The following is a 20,481-nucleotide window of genomic DNA, read 5'->3' as shown; positions in this document are numbered from 1 at the left end:
AAAGTTGGTGGTGTAGTTTGAAGGCCTAAGAACCAGAAAGCCAGTGGTGTAGATTCCAGTCTGAGTCTTAAGGCCTGAGAACGTGAAGTGCCAAAGGCAGAAGAAGAATGACGTCCCAGCTTAATCAGTCATGCAGAGATCAAATTCCACCTTCCTCTGCCTTTTTGTTCTATTCAGACCTTCAGGGGATTGGATGATTCCCACCCACACAGGAGAGGACCATCTGCTTTACTTAGTCTACCAATTTAAATGCTAATCTCTTCCAGAAACACCCTCACAGACACACTCAGAAATAATGTTTAATCAGATATCTGGTCATCCGATGGCCCAGTCAATTTGACACATAAAATTAACCATCACACTGCCAGAAAACCCTGTTTGCTCCCTACATCACCTTCTGCCCAGCCAGGTATTTTTAGTTGCACCTGTAGGTGTCCAGATCAATCTCGCTCATAATTAATTTGCAGCGATGTAGGAAGGGAATAAATACAGGAACCTGCAATTTGGGTAGCACTGCTCTCAGGGTCAGGGTCCATGGCAGGGGCCTTGCCTTGTTCTCTGGCCTGCCTTGTTTGTTTAGGTCAGGACAGTCTTGTTGGTTGTCTGGCCCTTGAGTATCTTGTGATGTTCCTACAACATTTTCACTATTCACAGTTACTGACTTGTCTCCTTTTTATATGCCTTTTTTTTGTAAAACAAGACACACATGATAAACATGCAAATAAAACAAGTATATTCAGTGAAATGTGAGCCCCCCTCTCCTAGATGATCCTATGTCCCCTAGTTCCCTTCTCCAGAGGCAATTGCTACAACCACCTTCTTGTGGTTCCCTCCAGTCAGTCTGTACACACATAAGCATAAATGTAGATATTTGAATGGTCTTGGAGCTTCCCATCTGGCTCTGCCCACCAGTCTGTGTCCCCTTTTGCTTTCTGTTCATTTCTCTGGAACCAGCCCTCTCTGCTACCCTTTTTTGGCTTCATCATTGTCTACTTCTCACCTTCTCTCAGCCTGCTGCCATGACCTGGTAAGACCCTAATCTGGAACAGGAAGAAGTAGAATCCATCACTCAAAAAGACCAAAGCATTTCTAGTTTCTATTTCCATTCTATATTGTCTAACCCTGCAAAATTAAATTACGCCTGTTCGTCCACTACTGACTCACTGTATTCCATGAGCAAGCCATTTGCATTTTTCTTCACAACATCTTTCTCCTCAGGATGCTGTGGCAACTAATGTTTAAAAATTCTCAGAAAAAGTCATAATAATTAAACCTTTCCATTCTAAGCATCTAAAAATTGAATTGAGCCCAAAGTACAAAGAAGTATCATTAAAGAAGTTAAATAGTTTACAAACTCTGCAATGCCACATTGAACATTAAATCCAGTAGATTGGGAATTCATTTAGGGCACATTTGCATTCTGTGTTTCCAGACGTGGCGACATACACAGCTCACCAAATGCATCACCGCAGAATAAGATGTGTTGAGGTATTTAGAAAATGGTAGCATCACACAGAAAAAGGAGCAACTAATTCTGTCTGGGGAGGTGATAAAAACCTACAGAACACTGGGCTACACTTTGAAGGCTGGATGGGAGTTTTTCAGGTGGACAAGATGGGGAAGGGCATTCTAAGCAGAGGAAAAAATATGAGAAGAATGACAATGGTGGGCACTCCATTTTGACTAAGGCATGGAGTGTATGGTTGGAAAGATAGGCGAAAGACAGGCTTTAAAAGACTTTCATTCCATGCTAAGAAATTTGGATTTTTTTTCCTGTGAAATAATCGGAAGGCCCTGGAGAGTTTTAAGTATGGAAGTGATTGTACCATTTTTTTATTTCAGATTATCCTGGCAGCAATGTGGAAACTGGATGGAGGGAAAGAGACTGAAAGCTGGGATATCAGTTACCAGCTGTTTCGTTAGTTCCAAGTGAGAAAGGTTTGGGGCTTGAACTAGGGCAAGGACAGTGGGGATAGAGAGGAGGGGTACATTTAGATGACCTATCTGACTGATGACTAGGGTGGGTGGGGAGGACAAGTGGAGGAAATGAGAGGATGGAAGAGGGAGAGTGAGGGTGGAAATGAGCCTATAGAATTTCAGAGTTGGAAGGGTGCTCAAAGATCAGCTAGCCTAGGCTAAGTACCTTTGGTTGCATTCCTACAAGTGGTAATCTAGCCTCCTCTTTGTCACCTCCAGTGACAAAGTGCTCATTATATCTCAAGGCAGCTTACTTCATCTTTAGATTGTTCTATTAGAAAGTTCTTTAGGCTGCACCAAAATCAATCAACTAGTATCTTCTACTACTTGGTCCTAGATTAAACTCTTTTGGGCCACGCAGGCCAAGGCAAATCCTTTGTCAATGTGAAAGCTCTTCACATACTTAGAAGCAGCTTTCATATACTTCTGTCTTCTCTTGTCTAGAGTAAACATTTAAAGTTCCTTCAGCTGGTCATAAAGTGACATTGTTTCCCATTCATCTATCATCTATGAGGGCACAAAAGGCTTCCTATTGAATAAAATATGTCAGTTTCTTCTCTTTTGACTTTTTATTGGTCTAGATGCCTCATTGGTCAATGAGGTACATGAAAGGAACCTCAAATTAAAAGCAACTTGGAAAGGAATCATATGGAAGTATTTGAGAATGAGGTAATAAAGGCTGGTCTGATAACAATTCAGAAGCTTAAGCTTTGAATCAGTTAGGGCTGGTAGTGATACCATTAGCAGGGATATCAGAAAACTGGAGATGACTCTCACCAAGATTTTCAGAATGAAAATGTTAGGAAACCCCAGACTCTGGGGTAGGAAGGCCTTTAGAGATCAGCTGGTCAAAGTCCATCATTTTACAGATGGGAAGATTGAGATTCAAAGAGGCAAGTGGCATGCCCAATGTCCCACAGCTAGTAAATGGCAGAGCAAAGACTAACCTAGGTCTTCTGATTCCCAATTCAGTGCTTGTCTCCTACACTACGTGTTTCCTTAACTTAGGACACAAGCAAGAGCCAGCTAATAAAGAATACCCTTGTACCACCTTCTGTCTAATCACTGTCAACAAATTATATTTCACTCTGAAATATGTTTCAAATGGTATGGAATTATATGAGAAAGTTTTTAATATTTATGAATTGCTCTCTAAAGCACCCCTACCACGTTCACCCCCAAAGACTTCACAGTTCATGTCATTTTTGAGTTTTGAATTGATGTGCACGTCAGTGAGGATAAGTCCCTGTTATTGCAAAGAATTTGTACACTGCATGTTTTAATAACATGGGACTATTAATAAGACATTTGGAAATAAGAATGGAAATATTGTCCAATAATGCGTATTATTGTGTGATGAAACACTGATGCCATGTAATCATGTTATTGCAACATCAGTATAAAGAGAAATTCAGAATGGCAGAATTCCTCCTGACCTGTGAGCAGTGTTCATGAGTTTTCAAGTGTTGGAAATGGGGAGCTATTGCTAACATTCTGGGCATTGAAGACATGGAACACACTCTGAAGGCAATCCATGGATATTTTTTATTGGAAAAAAGAAATAGAGTGCCAATGTCCAGATTTAATATTTATGTAGCTTCCCTAAAGGTCACGGTAGTGGACCTCCCAGGAATCTAGGTCCGTCTCAAGCTGAGGGCTTCCAGGTGGGAACCACAGTAACTGAGATGAGCCACTGGCCTTGTGTAAAGATGACCCAAGCAGCCTTCTGTCTCTATGAAGGACTTTCAGAGCCATGTGAGGACTTGGCAGTGTAACCAGATGAAAGTCTTCAAGCTTAAAGGCAGAGTCACTTATCATAGTTGTGTCTACCAGCCCAGACTAAATGAATGTAGCATAGTGCCTAAGCTCTGCACTCATTTTACCAGAAACCAGTGCATGTTGGCCAACCAGGGTGCACCACACTCCAAAATGGTCAGAGAAAGGTGGGACCATTTTGAGAACATGCTTCAGTCAGGGATGTACTATAGTCTGTTATCAGAACTTCTTTACATGGAAGTGTTCGTTACCAGTTTGTTTAGACATCAATGAAACTATCCCAGTAGGTGAGTATGAATGATTTTTTGAAAAGTCTGTTTAAACTCAGATATAGATCATATTTTCCAGAAAATGTATACGCATAAAACATACCAAATTTGAAGAGAAAATTAACATTTAAGAGACAGGATTATAGAAAACTTGCTTAATGCGCTTTAAAAAAATGGACTTAGCTCTACATTCCAATCCTATAAGATAGTCTGCCATTATAAATCCATGCCATAATTTATACAATATTGATTTTATTGTTACAACTTTGGAAATACTCTGTCATGTATATTTATGATGGCCCATAAATGTTCAAAATAACATTTGGAGATCAAGTCACTATTCAGAGTCATGGAAATAGAGGGCTGTGTAGAGAGGTGAGAGCCCATTAATGGGCCCAATATGTAGACCTAAGAAACCTGTCTAAGATAATTTCTCTTGCAAAGCAAGTAAAAGAAGCCCTCAAATAATAGGGGTTCAAAATGAAAATTCAAAAATGGGAAGCTGTGACAGCATAGGGAATATAGTCAATAATATTGCAATAACTTTTTATGGTGACACATGGTTACTAGATTTATCATGGTGATCATTTCGTAATGTATATAAATGTCAAATCACTATGTTGTACACCTGAAGCTAATATAATATTGTATGTCAACTATACTGCAGTAACAAAAAAAAACTGGAAATTGTGTAGCCAAAGTGATGACTCTATTTGAAAGCCCTCATTTTGTCCTCTCCAGGAATCTTCAAATGGTATGTTTGTAAAAGAAATTGACACTCAAGCATCCAGCTATTCTAGGCATCAAAATTCTCTGGTTGAACAAATTACAGAGTTGGCATACTAGCACATCCTGAATGCATAACTCCCAGTGATAGACATGGAGCTGCTTGTATCATCAAGTCAGTACCTTGGGACTCACTACTCCAGTTGTATTGGTGCTAGTTGGGGAGTTAATATGTTGTCTAACCCAGACTATCTAAGGGGCTTTGCTCCTGGGAGGGGTTGGGAGAGAAAGTAATTGTTTTGCTCCCATTTTCGTCATCCTGCATTAGAAACAAAACACAAAGTTGGCTGGGATCAGTGTTAGCATTGCCCACAGCTTCTGAACTCTGATTTAACCAGATGCCATAACTATAGCAACGGGGAAATACTGGAATTTTGAGATCAACATGCTACTGAAATTTACTAAATATAGCACACTTTGTGGTGGGGTGCATATTGTAGGTATTTCCTTTATTTTTCAAATGACAAAATAAGTCAGGCTTTGGAAGGAAAGTTAATTTATTATATATGACGGCTGCTGAAGTCCCCCTACCCCCTAGATCTACATCTATAAATGTGTGTTTTGAAACCAAATGAGATAAATCAGCTTGATTGTCCAAGGCACAGATGGAAATTGGGCTATTATAAAGCTATCTTCAGATTTGCGTGGGTGTTGGAATATTCATCTTTGGGGTTTAGTGGAAAGAACCTCAGGCTGAAAGTCAGGAAACCTAAGTCTCAGCCTCTTTTATTAAATCATTATGCAATCTTGGGCAGGTCTCTAAAGTGACTCTGGGTCTTAGGTTCTCAATTTTTTTAGTGCTGGGGGCTGAACTCTTCCAGCTCTCCCATTCTAGGATTCTGGAATATTTAGGGTTATGTTTCTCCCTGCTTTGGCTCTGGGGGGTACTTACTGACACCGTATGGAATGAGAAAGAAAGAGCCACATCCCAGGATCCCTGGATCAGAGGGGTGGTGACATGTACAGCTGGGATTTCCTTACAGATTTTCCTCTGCTTAGGGAAGTATTCTCTTCACTCCACAAGCCCTATAAGGGGATTTATTACTGGATTCACACTCCCTCAGTACTCCTTTACCTACAGCTGGGCCTATGTGACCTGCAGATGTAGGCCATCACCTCAACTCCACCCCACCCCCTCAGCAAGGCTCTGAGCCCCATCCTGTCTGTAGTCAAGGGAGATTTGAAGGGTCCAGGGTCAGTGAGGCAGTGTAGCTGTAAGTTCTTCTCAGACTTGGTGCCTCAGTCCTAATAAATAGATTCTTGATGACTTCCTGTGACAAACCTCTTGCCTTCTCCTCCACATACAGGAGCTCATTCCTTGTCTGTTATCCACTCTCTTTTACCTGAGAGCCTGGGTCCCTGCTTTAGCTTTATACTTTGTGTCCTTGTCCTTTGAAGACAAGAATTATGTTTCTCTTTTCAATCTTCTTTAGGTCTGAGCTTGGCCACTGACAGAACTCTCTGGATTTGCCCACCAGCCTGTGTTCAGAGATCTCTGTCTATGGCTTGTATTCGAGACTCCACGATGCCTCATAGCCCACTGTCCAGCACAGCCCCTTGTTGCTTACTGCTGGCCCTCACTGAAGCTGCTGCCTGCCTTGCCTGGACCTCTGTCTACTGCTTGTTACCAGGCCCTCTTAAGGTGTGCTCTATCTGCTTTGTAGGGACATTGTCCTGTTACTCACTTCTGGGCCTTCCTGACACTGACTATTAGCTTCTACTTCTCATATCTCATTGGAGACCCTACTTTCAAAACCCTCTTAGGCCTTCCTGGTCTCTGTGTTCTGGATAACCCCAGGCTGGTCTATCCCAAACCCAGTAAGTTTCCAGTTATAGCCTACAAAGTCTGTATGGGCATTCCTTGGGCCAGGTTGCCCTACCAAGGCGCATCCCTCAGGATGGAAGCAACTATGTCCAGACTCACTACATGCTGGTTAACAAACAGCCTTGCAAAACTTTTCAGTCAATAATTTTGTAGGCTAAATTCAAGTTAAAATTCTAAGATGGACAATGAGGGAGAATTTCTGTATCTCTATAGCCTAAGATAGGGAGAAGGGATGCTGTTGGGAATTTTTGAGCCAGCAAGAGATAATTAGGTGAAAGGTAAAAAGTGCCTTTGTGATCTTTTTGGAAGCAAACTTGCATGTGAATCTAAGGTGACATTGTTATTGTTAATAGTCAGCCTAGTACTACTCAACTCTTTGCAGAGGTGCTTCCGGCTTGATGAAATAACCCAGAGTCTCGGCACGCATAGCAGGGGCATGTGTGCAGGCTAGCTACCTGCCCTTTTGCTGAGGACTCACTCTTCCTGAACCTCAATTTCCTCATCTGCCAAATGAGGCTTTGTGGAGATAATATCTTTTCTCATTTATAAGCTCTCAGGATGGTGTCAAGAATACCAGTTAGTGGATAGTGGATGTGAAAGTGTTTTAAGAACTGTAATGCATCTTGCAGATTATCCCACCTTCCTTCCCAGATGGGTGGGGGCCATAGACATGGAACCTCTTGCCCAGTGTTGGTAGATAACAAAGATTGGGATCGGTGTCCTGAGGGAATAGCAGGTCAGAAATAAGGCAAATGGCCTTACATGGAGCCAGATGAGACTAGGGAGACAGTACACAAAGCCAAGTGCTTTGGGGAGCCAGCAGAGCCAATGCATGGGGAAGTTTGAAGGAGAGGAATTTCCTAAGTGGGGAGGAATTTCCTGAGCTAGAGCACAGGGGCTACTGACTTCTTTTTATTTGGTGCCTGCTGTTGCTGGTCTTGCAGCTTAGACTGAAGTTATTTTGGAAGCAGTTAATAATAGGGTAGAAGAAGAGTAGACCAAATGTGAAGGACTATTCTTATAAGATCTGGCAGGATTTAGGGACCAGGAAAAGGGTACAAGGCCAGTATCAGCTAGCCCAAGGTAAACCGAGTTCAAAGGAGAATAGTAAGTGGCCTAGGTGAGCAGCAAAGGCAGGCTGTATTTGGACACTTTGATGATTAATTTCATGTGTCAACTTGGCTAGGCTATGGTGCCCAGTTGTTTGGCCAAATACTAGTCTAGATGTTGCTGTGAAGGTATTTTTTTAGATGTGATTAATATTTAAATCAGTTGATTTTGAGTAAAGTAAATTTCCCACTATAATGTGGGTGGGCTTCATTCAATCAGTTGAAGGTCTTAATATCAAAGAGTGAGGTTTCCCAAAGAAGAAGGAATTCAGCCTCAAGACTGTAATATAGAAACCCTTCCTGAATTTCCAGTCTGCCTGGCCTGCCCTGCATATTTTGGACTCAAGACTGCAACATCAATTCTTACCTAAATTTCTAGCCTGTTGGCCTACGCTACCAATTTCAGACTTGTCAGCCCCTACAATTACATGAGCCAATTCCTTAAAGTAAATCTCTCTCTCTCTCTCTCTCTACATATATATATATATATATATATATACACACACACACATACATAAATGATATGTATATATGTATTTTTATATATATGTATATGTGTATATATGTTTATATGCATATTTATATATTATAGGTATGTGCATATACACATCAATATCTTACACATCAATATCTATATCTATATATGTATCTATATCTATATCTATAATCTATCCTATTTGTTCTGTGTCTCTGGAGAACCCTGACTGAAACAGATACCATGAAGATGGCAGTGTAGCTTAGAGCAGGGACAACTGCGGGATCATGGAGAGCCTTGAGTGAGTTGTAGTTAGGAGTTCTTTTATCGAAGTTGTCAGTCAATCACAAAGAATTAATTGAGTGTCCACTAAGTCTACTAAGTGAGTTATCTATTGCACCATAGAGGTTGGTTGGCAAAACCTCTGTCGACTCAGATCCCTGAGAGGTCAACCCAGAGCCTAAGTGGAAGGCCCTCACCTTTATGTCAGAGAAGCTTTACTCCAATGAGAGGAGTACTGAAGGCTGAGCATCCTCCACTAGGGGATGAGGATCTGACTAGAGAGGGCCTCTAGCTCTTTCAGGTTGATAATGGGGTCATAAAGGACTTCTGAGGGTCTTCTCACTCAGGCGTAATAGACTCAATGCCATTGAAAGTTAGTGCTCATTTGGTCTAGCTTCCCATTGTACAGATGGGGAGAGTGAGCCTGAGAGAAGAGGAGCCACTTCCCCAGGCCACATAGCAAGTTGGTGGCACAGACAGGCCTAACATTCAGATCTCCAGGCAATAAATAAGGAAGAAAAAAAAAGGAGAAGGAAAGAGAAATGTTGTTTGATAAAGAGAAATCTGTATTCCCGTTGTGCTTTTTCTATCGGCCATTTGGTGAGTAATTGTCCTCAAGTTAGGAAGAGTCCTATTTTTCACAGCTGGATAGTAAAGGAAGGAAAATAGAAGAGTCTGAAAAGTATAGTGAAATAAAATAGAAAACATATTTATAAGGGCCCTCATTGCTAAATCACAAAATTGAAGATGATCAGTGAAATGGGTTTTATTGAAGAGCAAATTTGCTTTCCTATGGACTTGTTTAATAGCAAGAAAGCTGCTGCACTCAGTCCAATCACCTTACCACCTTGGCCAAAGAGTGTTTGCCCTTGTCAAAATAAAGGCACACTGATTGCTGCAGGACCAGATCTCCCTATTTCTCCCCATGTTTGCTCAGGAATTTGCTTATCCCCCATGAGTGTACTAAATTGAATTGATTAATGAAAATGGCATATGTGTTCATTTGTTTTAACTTGATTCTGATAGGTTCATCAATTAAACTTTCAGTGAAGTTGTAATTATTTTTTTTCTTTTTTTTATTGAGGTCACATTGGTTTATAACATTACGTAAATTTCAGGTGTGCATCATTACATTTTGATTTCTGTGTAGACTACATCGTGTTCACCACCCAAAGTCTAGTTGCCATCCGTCACCATAAGCATGTGCCCTTTTACCACCTTTGCCCTCCTCCCTCCCCCCTTCCTCTCTCGTAACCACCTATCTATTCTTTGTGTCTATGTGTTCGTTGTTGTTGTTTTTATCTTCCACATATGAGTGAGATCATACATGATTTGGATTTTCCTCTCTGACTTATTTCACTTAGCATAGTGCCCTCAAGTTTCATCCATGTTGTTGCAAATGGCAAAATTTCGTCTTTTTTATGGCTGAGTAGTATTCCATTGTATATATATACCACTTTGAGGTTGTAATTCTTTTTAAAAATATAAATTAAAAAACATGCTAGCAATTCATAATCACTTTGGAATATGCATCAAGACAAATCAGTAAAGGGGCCTCTCTTTCTGTTGCATTCGGTATCACTGCTTTGTGCCTGTGCTTTCCATGTAGGATTTATTAGTATAAATCCCCCTTATACATCATTGAAAGCATTAGGATTTATGTGGTGGAATAAAGTCTGCATTAGGCTTTCTAGGAGAGAGTGGATAACCTGGTAGGATTTTCTACCGTTAATTTCTCCTCTTCTTTGTGGAAAGGCATTTAATAATAAACTATCATATTTGGGAAAGCAGTGTTCTGAAAATGGCACATATTATTAGCAATATGGGATGTTTTACTGTACTTTCATGGAGTCCCTGGGCTCCTCACTGCGATGCATCAGAGCAAAGCATCTTTCATGGCCACGTGGAGGACGTTAACCTCTGCTCTGCACCTTCCCTATTTGGAGCACAGCGCAGCTTTGATCAGCTCCTTAAAGAGCCTTCTGTTTACACCCTCTCACAGATCTGCAGACAGTATTTGCAAAGCCAACAGGCATCACTGGAGAGGGGAAGGTACTTATCAGCTGTTTCCTTTGGTGGCTCTCCTTCTACTTTTTTCGTCTTTTGAGGTAGTGAAAACTGTTCCAGGTTGCTTCTGTGATCTCTCTATTCTCCCCTTTTGTTTCTTTTCTCTTCTTTTTATATCATTTTCTCCCTTCTCATATACCAACTGATGGGGTGATTGAGTGACTTTCATCCACTCATTCAAGCATTTACTGAGTTCTACTTTGTGCACAGTACTGTACAATATTCTGAGTTTTTAGAGTTATTCTTTTCTAGTCTTGTTCCTTTTTAAATTATAAAGGTAATACATATTCATGGTAAAAATACAAGCAGTACAAAGGGATATAAAATGAAAAGAAGAGCTCCTTCAAGCCCCTAGTCTCACTCCTTAGGCATACTCATCAGTAACAATTTCTTGTGTATCCTTCCAGAACTTTTCTATGCACATAAATGTGTGTATGTATGTACACATTCATGCATATATATGCACATAGGTACATATATACACATACATATATGCTTTTTCAGGAAACATTGATTGGAGCATGCTGAAAATAGTTTTGTAAATCGACTTCCATGTATATCTTAGTATACTTTCCATGTTAGCACATGCAGTCCTGCTGATTCCCTTTAAGGCTGCATGGTTGAAACATAACTTTAGGAAAGCTCTGAGGTTTTGATGAGTTTTCTATGAAGGGCACTAAAGATGGCCAATTTTGAATGTATGAACTCAGTTTTCATTCACTGTCCTCAGGTTTCCTTTACTTTTCTCTATATTGGGGGTATTACCCAGTTATGCATTCTGACACTTGAAGGATTCCAATGACCTGACGATGTTTCAGAGAAATAAAAATTAGCTTGATCAGTTTCTATCCCTGCACCCATGTATCTACTCTGGCCTTAGACTACTCTCAAGGTAGCTCCCAAACCAGTCTCCAGAGCTTGTCCCAACACTTGATGACAGTTGCTTTTCTCCTTTTCATAAGAGTTTTCTCCTTCAGCTTCAGCCTATATTTTCTGGTCTGGCCTCATTAACTATAAAGTTCTTGCTTATTTGGATATGTTCTATCCTCGCTAGTTTTCATTTCCCCATGTGCAATGTGACTTCTCCCACAAAGAACAGCTAATTCTAGCTCACCCTTATTTGAGCATTTATTGTACATCAGACTTGTGTGCCTCGTTTCCTCTAATCCTCACAACAAACTCACAAGGGCTGTGTCATAATTATCCCCAAATGACAGAGGAGGAACAGAAATGTTAAGGACATTGTCCAAGGTCACACAGCTAGTAGTTAGAAGAGCTGGAATTTGAACCCAGGTTCATCTGACCCAGAAGCTGTGCTTTTAACCAGCACATGCACTGCCTCCCTTAAGTCACCAAGTGTGTCTTGGCTAGCCAATTACACAGAACAGCCCTAGCCTTTCTGTGAGCCTGTGATTCTCTAAGGGCAAGCCACAACAGCCACTCCCTGAGTATGTGCTGCAGGCCAGGCTCCGTGCAAGAGGGTGGCGTTGAGTTCTCATGCTGGAATAGCATTTTCTTACAAGCTAAACCATGGGAGGGATCTTGGGTGGAAAGAAGCACTTCCTGCTTATAATTCAAGCTGAAAAGAGATTCCCACATTATGAAGCTCCACAGTCCCTCCTGTGTAATACTGTTATAAGACCTTAGGCAGAATCAGTAGCTATTGGGTATTTTTTTGTTTAATCTCTTCATGCTCCACTTCAGTTAGAGATACAGGCTAGCAACCCTTACTTTTGACCCAAAACACCAATATACAAGAGGGAAACGGTCTTTTATTTTATTTTTCCAGATCAGAGTTTTCCATTTTCCCTATCAATACTGCCCGCCCTGGGTGTTACCTCTTTGAATTCAGATTTATCTGAATGAGGCGTCTAAGGGAAGGTACATGGTAACTAGAAGATGATTTCTATCCCGGTCTCCTATTTTTGATGGTCTCCAGTCCTGATTCTCCAACTACCTTGCCTTCACGCTTTGTGGATTCAGAATCTGGATGTGGTCGTGGCCCAGTCACTGAATTGGGAATTTCTAAGTCCCTCGGAGTTTAACAGAAAGGTCATCCCAGATGTCAGGTAAATACCTTTTATTTCTTCAGAAACTGAATGGTTGGAAGAGTGTTCATTTATTTACTTATTTTCAGGTTTTTAGTTATTCTGTTTTATTTTATTCCAAGCACTGGAAAATAAACCTGCAAATCTGGAAAGAGAAACGCCAAACCACTAGCAATTGCCCAGGAATTGTGGGATTTTCTCAATAATAAATGTCTAGATGATGTGTTTATTTCAGTTCCAATCCAATTCAATTCAACAAATATTTGTTGAATGCCTGCTATGAAAAAGATAAAGAATGAATAAGACATGACTCTCACCCTCCAGGAGTTCACAGTCTAACAGGGAAATCAACATGTACACTGTTAATTCTCATACAGGGAAGACGATAATAAAGGTATATACAAAAGTTTAAACAAGGTGCTATGGGAGTATTGGAGGAGTGAAAAATTAAATTTAATTAGGGAATCTGGAAAGATTATGTTTGAAAGAGGCTTTTGAGCTTGGTTTTAAAGAATTGATAAGACTATTACAGGAAGACATTGAGGTAAAAGACAGTTTAGGCTGAGGAATCACATACCCTACAGGTGTGAAAGCCCAGGGAATGGTGATTGGTCTGGTAAGGTGGAGAGCAGTACAGAATACAGCTAGAGAGGTGAGTCTGACCCAGTTTATGAAGAGCCTTGATACTAGGCAAAGGGTTTGGACTTGCTTTGTAGACTAAAGAAGTCTTGGATTATCCCACCACCCCCAATCATAGAGGAATCTCTTCCCTATCATCACAGCCTCTGGGTCTTTCTCAGTGGTCTTTTTGTACAGACAGATACCTTCCAGTTACATTCGTATTCATTTGATGAAGATTCTCTATATGAGAAATATTGGACTTTAAAAAACACACCACATGGGATTGATTTAAATAGCTTCAATATATCAATAATGCATTTAATTTATTTCTCTCCCCAATAGTATATGTAACTACATGTACTTTGATTATACTGACTAAGATTACAATCCATGTTGATATAACCCAAGAGTGGTTATTCACGATCTGAGTGGTATTGCATTTGAAATTTATCCTGCTCTGTCATCGGTTCCACTCACTTTGAACTTATACCAAACCGGTTCTAGCTGTTCCATCAAGTTTCTCTTTTACTAGCTCTATTTATTGTCTTTCTCTGGTATTCCTATAAGAATGTCAGATTAAATTATATCAGATGCTTCTCTCTCTAAGATATGTTAACTTTGCTCCATCCTCTTTCACCGTTCAGCTTGTCATCCTATCGTGAAAAGGAATTAGCTTCGTTTGGCATGATTTGTGTTTGAAGAATCCATATTGACTACTGTTTATCACTCGGATTTCCCCTAGGTACTCATAAATGACTGCCTTAATAATTGTCCTCATGGCTTACCAGATATTGAAATTAAATTTATGAGTTTAATTCCCTGAGTTCCCTGGGGATTATTTTTTAAAGAAAAATGGAACAAGCCAGTTTCATAACTCACAGCAACTCTTCCATAATAAACCAGTGTGATAAAGAAAAACATTTTGCAGGGAAACAAATTTCAATTTTAGCCTTCCAAATGATTATTATAAAAATTAACAAATAATAAGATTTTTAAAAATACTAAAAGACATCCTGTGTCCTTTAAAACTATTTATTTATTGCACTCACACATATTTTTAAGGGCTATAACAGATGCCTAGAAAATGTTAATCCACTAGTTTATAGTCCTTACTTTGTGCTGGCAACTGGAAATTTGGTCTTTTTATATTCAAATTGTTGCACACTTGAAAAATAGCCCAATAATGGCACTTTTTAAAAGGTTATTTTGTAAGTACTGTTGGTCGGACATATGCTCAAGTGCTGTTTGAGGTTGCTGAGGCAACCTGCCTGCCACAATTGTGATTAACTCTTTACAACTTAACGATAATGCAATGACCTGAGCCCTGAGTCTTACCTTAACTGGATGTGGTGCCAGTGCACTGTAGGTGGAATAGCTACCTCTAAATCTTTGTACATGACTGGCAAGGGATTGATGCACATTAAATAGCAAACAGTAGGATTCCTTGAAAGGGATGGATGCATAGAACATTGAACAACACCAGGAACTTTGGTGGAGTTTAGATTTCTGTATTTGCCCAGCAAAAACTCTGCCTGATACTGAAGCTAGGAATGTGTGGAATGACTAGTTTACATCAGTCATGGTAGAGAAGTAATTTATTTTCTCTGACTGAAGTGAATGGACAACATGCTGATGCTACAGTCCCTTTTCTTTTTCTTTTTATTAATTATTTTATTGAGGTCACATTGGTTTATAACATTATGCAAAAGTCAGGTGTACATTATTATATTTCAGCTTCTGTATTGTGCTCACCACCAATAGTCTAGTTTTTATCCGTCACCATACATATGTGCCCCTTTATCCCTTTCACCCTCCTCCCTCTCCCCTTCCCCCCAGTAACCACCAATCTATTCTCTGTGTCTACGTGTTTGCTTGTGGTGGTGGTGGTTGTTTTAATCTTCCATATATGAGTGAAATCATATGGTATTTGTCTTTCTCTGTCTGACTTTTTTCACTTAGCTTAATACCCTCAAGGTCCAGCCATGTTGTCACAAATAGCATGATTTTGTCTTTTTTATGGCTGAATACTATTCCATTGTGTGTGTGTGTGTGTGTGTGTGTGTGTGTGTGTACCACATCTTCTTTATCCATTCTTCCAGTGATGGGCACTTGAGTTGCTTTCAAGTCTTGGCTATTGTGAATAATGATGTGATGAACATAGGAGTGCATATATCTTTTTGAATTAGTGTTTTCATCTTCTTTGGATAAATACCCAGAAGTGAAATAGCTAGATCATATGGTATTTCTATTTTTAATTTTTTGAGGAATCTCCATACTGTTTTCCATAGTGGCTGCACCAGTCTGCACTCCTACCAGCAGTGTATGAGGGTTCCCTTCTCTCCACATCCTCTCCAACGCTTGTTATTTCTTATCTTGCTAATAATAGCCATTTTGACAGGTATAAGGTGATATATCATTGTAGTATGGATTTGGATTTCCCTAATAATTAGTGATGTTGAACATCTTTTCATGTGCCTGTTGGCCATCTGTATATCTTCTTTGGAAAAATGTCTGTTCATATCCTCTGCCCATTTTTTGATCAGGTTGTATGTTTTTTTATTGTTGAGTTGTATGAATTCTTTATATATTTTGGATATTAACTCCTTGTTGGATATATGAGTTACAAATACTTTCTCCCAGTTGGTGGGTTGTCTTTTCATTTTGTTTATGGTTTCCTCTGCCATGCAGAAGCTTTTTAGCCTGACGTAGTCCCATTTGTTTATTTTTTCTTAATGTTCTATTGTACGATGGTAAGACGTTACTTTCTGAGGTGGTACCAGCCCCTTTCCAACTGCTTGGTCTAGAGGCAAATAATATTTAAGAGCACTTTTGCTGTGTAATCTCTTTCAATAGGTATGACAGGTATTCTGGAAGCTGTATCATGGTGCTTTTTGCTTTGATCCTGTCATGAATATAATGCATAGGTTTTTGACTTATTTATGTGAATTTTTTTATTTCAAAGACTGCCATCCAGGGCCATGCAGCAACTGAGGAATGAGAAAATACGCCACTATGCAATCCTCGTCTGGGATAATATTTAGGATGAGAGAACATGCATTGTCACCTACCTACTTGAAAAGAATGGATTCCAAATCTGGCACACCATGGCCTAATTCCTCACCAGTATGTTCCAGGAAGGGCAAGCCCAAGGTGAGCTCCATAGTGTTTGTTAGTGGGAGGAAAGCCTTAGGTTTCAGGAGAACATATTTGGATGGCATTTTAAGAAGCCATTTCATTTTTGATAGAGTAGAAATGTCTGTCTCTGAGTCTGTGGTATGGTCTTTTCTCTAGATGAACACAATAACTGTCTCTCTCACATTTTTCTGATATTTATTCTGAAAATCAGCTGCATGAATCCCTGCCACTCTACTGAATAAGCTTCCAAGCATTACCTGCATGCTGTGTTCCTGTGGAGGGATGGCAGTAATCTCTGCTAAGATAAACCGGAGCTTCTGTGGATAAAGCATAAACTCAGTGAAGTGTGTGTAGCTGTAAGATTTAATGCCTCTACAGGTAATTTTTTTGGAGGGGAGATCTGGCATTTAATCAAATCCAGAGTCATTATGTAAATTTAATCACCTTGCAACACACTAGTAATTTTATTATCTCCTTTTCATTTGATAGTGCTTAGATACAAGTTGAGCTTGGGATTCCAGAGGTAGAGTACTGCTGATTGGAGGCATATTCAGGAAAATGTCCTGTGGAAACGAGATAAAACCTTTATTCTTGCTATTGGTTGTCATTTTTGTATATATACAGGTGTCCAACAAAGGGTTTTTAGAATAAAGTGTGCCTTTTTAAAGTTTTCCACCTTTCTTAAAGTCCCAAATGAATTGCAAAGAGCCTGTTTTAAATCTGCTTCTGTCAAATGGAAAACCTTTACAATGAAGGATATGTAGTTCAAACTCTCCCTAGCACGGGGGCCTTCTTTACATTTGTGTAGCCCATTTTGGTTTGGCCTTTGGTTACTAGAATGATGTCTGATGTTGGATTGTTTATGCCATAATATCTATTTAAAATTGAAAACAGTATTTCCATTCATCAATAACCAGTTTTGATAGGTGTTTAAAAGGTTCAGTGGGTTTGATGATCCTGGATAGACAAATTATCCATCACCACATCACTGTTCATATTATGAGACTGAGGAAGAAAAAACCTGGTCAAGTTGGATTTCCCAAAAGGCACTTGGGCTTTTTGACCCTGTGATTCACACTAATGATCATGTCTTAATGATAGTAATGAAGCTAAATACTTTTTCTGTGATCTAAAGAGTGAAATTAGAAAGGAGGCAAGAGGGAAGACATGATAATGTGTTGAACTGACATTGCTAAAGCAGAAGAAATGGCATTTTGGATAACTTTCCTCCACTTCGCTGTTTTACTTTCCCCATTTTCTCTTCTCTCTTAATCTGAAAGAAACTTTTGAGAATATCCCTTCTCCTTCAGGGAAAGACTCCATGAACTCCCTCATCAATATGTTGAAAAATGGAGGCCCCTGGTCAGCTAGAAAGTCTTTCCTTTAATCACCTGATGTCTCTCCTGCTGTATCTTTCAGGCATGGAAGCCAACAACTTGAGCAAATACCCTTAATTTGGGCTCAATTCAGATGGCCAAGTTTCCCCTATGTAGAGTACCACTTATTCCAGTGAAAACTTTTCTTCTTTCTAAAAATCCTTACTAACTCCATGAACCGTAACATGGCCTCATAATGAGAAATCACAATGGTGTAATCTAGGATTAAGATTGAAATGCCTTACTATCCAATTTCCCATCAAGCTTCTTATTTGTTCCCTGTTTACCACTGATGCCTCAGTTTTCTCATCCTAAAATGGAGATAATAATCACTACCTACCTCTAAGGGTTGGTATAAGGACTCAGTGAGACATTGGGTGTGAAAGTATTCAGCACTAGGTCTGGCCCAGAGCACATGCTCAACGGGTACAGGTTGAATCAGAACAATCTTGTGGTTAGGGGGATAAAGGCTTGACTTCTGAGAGTTCTTTATATATTAGATTCAAGTACTGTATCAGATATATGGTTTGAAAATATTTTCTCCCAGTCTGTAGCTTGTCTTTTCGTTCTCTTAACAGTGTCTTTTGCAGAGCAAAACTTGTAAATTTTGATGAAGTCCAATTTGTCAACTTCTTTTTTATAGATCATGCTTTTGATGTCATATCTAAGAACTCTTTACCTAACCCAAGGTTATGAACATTTTCTTGAATGTTTTTTTCCTAAAAGTTTTATAGTTTTATGTTTTAAGTTTGGATCAATTATCTACCTTGAGTTAATTTTTGTATAAGGTGTGAGGTTTAGGTCAAGGTTATATTTTTTGTGTATGGATATAAAATTATTTCAGCTCCATTTGTTGAAAATACTATCTTTTCTCGATTGAATTTCCTTTGCAATTGTCATAAATCAATTGGCCATATTTATGTGAGTCTGTTTCTGGACTCTTTGTTCTATTTCATTGATCTATGGCTCCTTCCCTTTGCCAATACCACATTGTCTTGATTAGTGTAGATTTATAGTAAGTCTTAAAATTGGATAGTGTTATTCCTTCAACTTTATTCTTCTTTTTCAAAATGATTTTAGCTCTTTTAGTTCCTTTGCTTTTAAAATAAATTTTACAACCCACTTGTCTGAAAATACAAAAAAAGTTCTCTTAGGATATTGATTGGAATTGCGTTAAATCTGTAGATGAGTTTGGGAAGAATTGACATTTTTACTATGTTGTTTCTTTCAATCCATGAACACAGTATATCTCTCTGTATATTTAGATCTTTTTTTTATTTCTTTCATCAGTGTTTTACGGTTTTCAGCATACCAAGTCTGTACAAATTTTACTATATTTACACCTAAGTATTTCATTTTGTTTGAGTTACTGTAAATGGTATATATATTTTTTGAATTTTAGTTTTCAGTGGTACATTGGGAGTATGTAGAAATATGATTGATTTTTGTATGTTGACCTTGTATCTTACCACCTTAGTAAACTCACTTATTATTTCTAGGAATTTTTTTTGGTGGAATCCCTGTGATTTTTCTGTGTAGACAGTTATGTTGCCTGCAAATGGAATTTTATTTATTCCTTTCCAATATTTATGCCTTTTTAAAATTTTTCCTTCCTTATTGCGTTGACTAAGACTTCCAGTACGATGTTGAATTGGTGATGAGAAAGGATGTTTTGCATTGTTCCTGGCCTTGGGGGGAAAGCATTTAGTCTTTTGCCATTAAGTATGATGTTATCTGTAGGTTTTTTGGAGACATCTGTATCAAGTTGAGGAAGTTTCCTTCTATTCCTATTTGCTGAGAATTTTTATGACTAATTTATGTTGACTTTTCTCAAATGCTTTTTCTGCATCAATTGATATAATCATGTAGTTATTCTTCTTTAGCCTATTAATACGACAGATTACATTGATTGATTTTTCTATTATTGAACCAATATTGTAATTCCATAATAAACCCTGCTTGATTGTGGTGTATTATTTCTTTGTCTGTTGCTGTATTTGATTGATAATATTTGTTGAGGGTTTCTATGTCTATATTCATGAGGGATATTTGTCTGTAGTTTGCTTTTTTGAAACTGTATTTGTCTGATTTTGGTAATAGTATTTTGTTTGCCTCATTAAATAAGTTGGGAAACATTTTCTCCTTTTCTATTTTTTAGAAGATATTGTGTAGAACTGGTATTATTTCTCCTTTAAATGTTGTATAGAATTTGCTAGTGAAATCATCTGGGCCTGAAGACTTCTTTTTCAGAAGGTTTCAACTACAAATTCAGTTTCTTTAATAATTATAGGATTGTTCAGTTTATCTATTTCATCTTGGGTGAGTTTTGGTAGTTTGTGATATTTAAGGACTCATTGCCTTTTTGATCTTTACAATAAGTCTGTGAAGTAGGCAAGACAGGTAGTCTTAACTCACTATTCAGAACAGTCCTTAGAACATAGTAGAAGCTGAGTTAATATTTGTAGGATTAATTTGTTAAATGAACTCCATTTCACAAACTTGGAAACTAATGTTCTGAGTGGTGAAACAACTTGTTGAAAATTATTTAGCTCATAAGTGGCAATGCCAGGACTCAAACCCCACAACAAAAATAGATTTTGAAGAAGACAAAGTGAGAAGAGAGCTAATTCAGCATCTATTTTGTGCCTGATACTGCTGGATGCTTTCATATAATTTGTCTCATTTAAATTCTGACAACAATTCTGTGATATAGGTACCACTATCTCCATTTTAAA

At 38.7% G+C, this 20,481-nt stretch overlaps 1 long non-coding RNA gene across 1 annotated transcript in view; it reads left to right on the top strand.

Annotated features, from left to right (window-relative positions):
* Positions 1 to 19,047, top strand: part of LOC147911719 (uncharacterized) — a 59,528-nt gene extending 40,481 nt beyond the window's left edge. The window contains exons 2-4 of the long non-coding RNA XR_015550694.1: positions 12,356 to 12,635; positions 16,198 to 16,385; positions 16,582 to 19,047. This is a non-coding gene — a long non-coding RNA (uncharacterized LOC147911719). The remainder of the gene's footprint in view (positions 1 to 12,355; positions 12,636 to 16,197; positions 16,386 to 16,581) is intronic.
* The last annotated feature ends 1,434 nt before the right edge of the window (positions 19,048 to 20,481 follow it).

This window comes from Ceratotherium simum, chromosome X, assembly GCF_057802395.1.
Source record: "Ceratotherium simum simum isolate JZ-2026a chromosome X, ASM5780239v1, whole genome shotgun sequence".
In the NCBI taxonomy this organism is placed as follows: Eukaryota; Metazoa; Chordata; class Mammalia; order Perissodactyla; family Rhinocerotidae; genus Ceratotherium; species Ceratotherium simum.
This window is presented reverse-complemented; position numbering and strand designations above follow the sequence as displayed.